Below are 4,472 nucleotides of genomic sequence, written 5' to 3'. Positions count from 1 at the left end.
TATTAGCATATATATACAGTTACTTTCTCTTAGTTCAATGAGAAGAAAGTTTTGAACTAATAGTGTTTAGACAAGTTATCATATGTGTATCTTGTACTATGAATAACTACAAAGACAACAATATGCAATGTATTATTAATTGTAACTGTCTTACTAACCTGTTCTGAAACTGTCCCATTACTGCTTCTTTCTCAATAGAATTAATATATAAAAAAAAACAAAACAGAAGTAGGTTCCAGTGGGTGTGTAGATGGTCTCACACAAACCACGTCTTCTTTGTCAATTCATGAATTGTTAGCCATTAGGGCTTTTTCAAAGATTTAACTGTTAAAATCTATACCCCTATAAATGTTGGTGTTTATATATTCCTGTGGCATGATGCTTTAAATTCTTTTGGGAAGATACCAAGATGGGGAATATCTGGGTCAAATGGAACCTGTAGGTCTAGTAGTTTTAGGAATTTCCACATTGGTTGCACTAGTTTATACTCCCACCACAGTGGAGAAAGTTTTACTTTTTCTTTATAGCCCTGCTAGCATTTGTTATTGATTAATTTCCTGATAACACTCATTCTTTCTTGGGTGAAATAGAATTTCAGTATTGTTTTAATCTGCAAGTTATGTTTAACATTTTTTCATATATTTACTTGTCATTTGTATTTCTTCACCTGAAAAATGTGCATTCATCTCAGATGCCCATTTTTGGATTTGTCTTTGAATTTTGCAGGCCTGATTTTTAAAATTCTTTGCAGGTTCTAGATGGGAATCCTTTGTCTGATGGACAGCCTGCTACGATTGTCTCCCACTTCGTGGGTTTTCTTTTTATTTTGTTGGCAATTACTTTTCATGTGCAGAAACTTTTCATTAAGCTGAGATCCCAATTGCTGATTATTCGAAGTATTTTCCATGTAATTTGATTTTTGTTCACAAACTCTTTTACCTACCTGTAGTGGTTCATACACTGTGTCAACTTAAAAAGTAAAAAGCTTAGCTAAATTATATCAGCAATTCTACACCATAAGGCATGTTAGGCCCCTCTCTAGGTCCTGGAGGGCCCACCCTAGTGTGACTCAGCACCTAAAAGGTAGATAAAGGAGATTGAGAAATGATGGTTCATGCGCTTCCTTGGAGGAGCCCTCGTATGGGTAGTCAGTGTAAAAAGATAGAGGCTTGCTAAAAACTGCAGCTGCTGGTTCTCCCTTTGCTGTGCTGTTTTCCACCACCATAAACTGCTACTCTCTGCCATGTGCTACTCTGCCTTGGAGCCAACCAAATATAGATTAAAGTATAGACTAAAACCTTAACTAAATGTAAGCTAAACAAACCTTTCCTTCCTTAATTTTGGGTGTCAGGTGTTTTGTCCCAACAATGAGTAAAAAGTAACCAAGGCACTACCCCTATGTCCTTAAGATTTCTACCTACTTTCTCTTCCAGAAATTTTAGTATATTAGTTTTAATATTTAAATTTTTGACCCATTTTGACTGTAGTTTTGTGCATCATGATAGTAATAGGTCTATTTTAAGCTTTCAGCATGTGGAAAGCCAGTATTTCCAGCACCATTTATTAGAGAGGATATGTTTCTTCCCATTAACATGTTTGGCCACTTTGTCAAAGAAAAATATGCTTGTAGTTTTATCTACATCTTCTAATCTGTTCCATTGATCTTCAGTTCTGCTTTTATGCCAGTATCATGCTGATTTTATTGCAGTAGCTTTGTAGCATAATTCCAAATCAGGGATTGTGATACCTTCTGCCTTTCCTCTGTTGCCCAGGTTTGCTTTTGCTATTCTAGGTCTCTTCTGGTTTCAGATGAATTTTAGGAATGTTGTTTCTAGATCTGTAAGATATACTAATGGTATTTTAATTGGCATTGCATTGAATCTGTGTAACAATTTTGTGAGTAATGCTATTTTCACAATGTTGGTACGTCTTATCCAGGAGCAACAAAGATCTTTCCATTTTCTGAAATCCTCTTCCATCTCTTTTTTTCAGAGTACTATAATTTTTGCTGTATAAATCTTTTACTTCCTTTGTCAGATTGATTCCTCGGTATTTCATTTTTTGAGGGATGTTATTGTGAAAGGTGTGATTTCCACAATTTCTCTTTTGGTGCATTCTTTGCATGTGTATAGAAATGCTACTGATTTTTGAGTGTTAACTTTGTATCCTGCTATACTACTGAATTTGGTTATTAAACGTACAAGTCTCTTAGTGAAGTTTTTTGGGTGTTCTATGTACAGTATCATGTCATATGTGAATAATGATAATTTCACTTCTTCCTTTCCAATCATTATTCCTTTTATTTCTTTCTTTTATCTAATTGCTCTGGCTAAAGTTTACAGAGCTGTATTGAATGGGATAGGTGAGAGTGGGCATCCTTGTCTTGTTCCTAATATTAAAATGAAGGCTTTCAAGTTTTGACCATTCAGTATAGTGTTGGTTGATGGTTTGTCCTAGATAGCTTTTATCAGGTTGAGGTAAAGATCCTCGATTCCAGTTTTCTGCAGTCTTTTCTTTTCTTTTCTTTTCTTTTCTTTTCTTTTCTTTTCTTTTCTTTTCTTTTCTTTTTTTATCATGAATGAGTGTTGGATTTTGTCAAAACCCTTTTCTGCATCTATTGAGATGATCATGTGATTTTTGTCTTTGGCTCTGTTGATGTGGTATATTACATTTTTAGTTTTATGTGTTAAACCATCCTTACATTCCTGGGATGATTCCCACTTGGTCATGAAGTATAATATTCCTGATGATTTTCTGCATTCAGTTTGCCAGTATTTTAGTGCTAATTTTTGCATCTATGTTCATTACTGGGATTGGTCTGTAGTTTTCTTTTTTGGTTGATTCTTTCTCTGATTTTGGTATCAGGGTACTGTTTGCCTCCCTGTATGAGGTTGGAAGAATTGCTTCTCTTTCAATTTCATTGAAGAGTTTTGAGAAAAGTTGGCATTAGGTCCTCCTTAAATTTCTTGTACAATTCAGCTGTGAATCCACCCCATCAGGACCTGGGCTTTTCTTTGTTCACAGGTTTTTTATTACATTTTCAATTTCATTGGCAGATTTTACATGATAGTACATGATCTATTTTGGAGAACATCTAATGTGCAGCTGAAAACAATATATATTCTAACACTATTGGGTGGATCACTCTTTAAAGATTTACTAAATCCATTTCTTCACAAGTTCAGTTTAGTTCTGTTATTGCTTTGCTCATTTTTTTTTCATGGTTGATCTATCTCTTTGTGTTAAAGGGGTGTGAAAGTCTCCAAATACAATTATGCTATTGCTCATTAGATTTTTTTATGTCTGTTAAAATTTGCCTTGTATATTTTGATGCTCTTACATTGGGTGTATATATTTTTATAAGTATTATACAGATAACCAAAGCATATACAACTCCAGCTAGCCATAATCAAAATAAATTGTCACCCATACAAATAATGATCAAAATCCCAGAAACTGAGCAAAAGAACAGAATACTAAAAGCTGTTAGACAGAAGAAACAGATCACCTGTAATGGAAAACCCATCAGAATCACAGTAGATTTCTCAACACAGACCAGAAAAGATTCAAATTCATGCAATTAGAAATGAAAAGGGTGAAATCAACAGATCCTACAGAAATTTAGATCATCTATTCCTAGGTTGAGAACCTGTATTATAATAAGATTGAAAATATAGAAGAAATGGGCAGATTCCTAGATATGAATTAATAAAATTGAATAAAATAAATTGTCGCAGGATACATCAGTCTGATTTGAAATTTTTTTGCTTTCAGGACTTCAAACATCTCACAGCAAGCTCCTCTTGATTTGATGGTCTGTGTTGAGAAATCTGTGATTCTGATGATTTTTCCATTATAGGTGATCTGTTTCTTCTCTCAGCTTTTAATATTCTGTTCTTTTGCTCAGTTTCTGGGATCTTGATTATTATGTATATGTGTGACAATTTGTTCAATTATTTAGAATAAAATTCTAAATAAATAAATACCAATCAATGAAATTGGAAATGGAATTAAAAACCTACCAACAAAGAGGAGCTCAGGCCCTGATGGATTCACAGATGAATTCTATAAGACATTTAGAGAAAATTGAGGAGATGACCCGAGGCCCTGTGGGATCCTGAACAGACCCAGAACCCTGGCCCAGCGAGTGAGTGAGATGGCCCCGGGGCCCACGGATCCTCTTTTGACCCAGAGTGCAGGCCCAGCACGGAACCCTTCAGCAGAACTCCCTGCAAAGAGGCTAAAGGCAAAACCCACCCAACTGATTCAGGAGCAGAACATCTTGCCAGAGAGACACAAAGGGTTCAATTCTAACTGCTGCAGCAGAAAGAAGTGGAGCACAGCAGCCAGATCCAAACAACACCCACCTGGAGAAATCTGAACTTCCTAGATCCGGACCTGGTGCTAAGGTAATAACTCTATCTAAGCTCTACACCAAAGGTCAGAAGACAGTGGTATACAAAACGCCAAAG

The sequence above is a fragment of the Octodon degus genome, unplaced genomic scaffold, assembly GCF_000260255.1.
Source record: "Octodon degus isolate 3935 unplaced genomic scaffold, OctDeg1.0 scaffold00331, whole genome shotgun sequence".
In the NCBI taxonomy this organism is placed as follows: Eukaryota; Metazoa; Chordata; class Mammalia; order Rodentia; family Octodontidae; genus Octodon; species Octodon degus.
The sequence above is the reverse complement of the archived record's forward strand: the minus strand, read 5'-3'. Positions refer to the sequence as shown.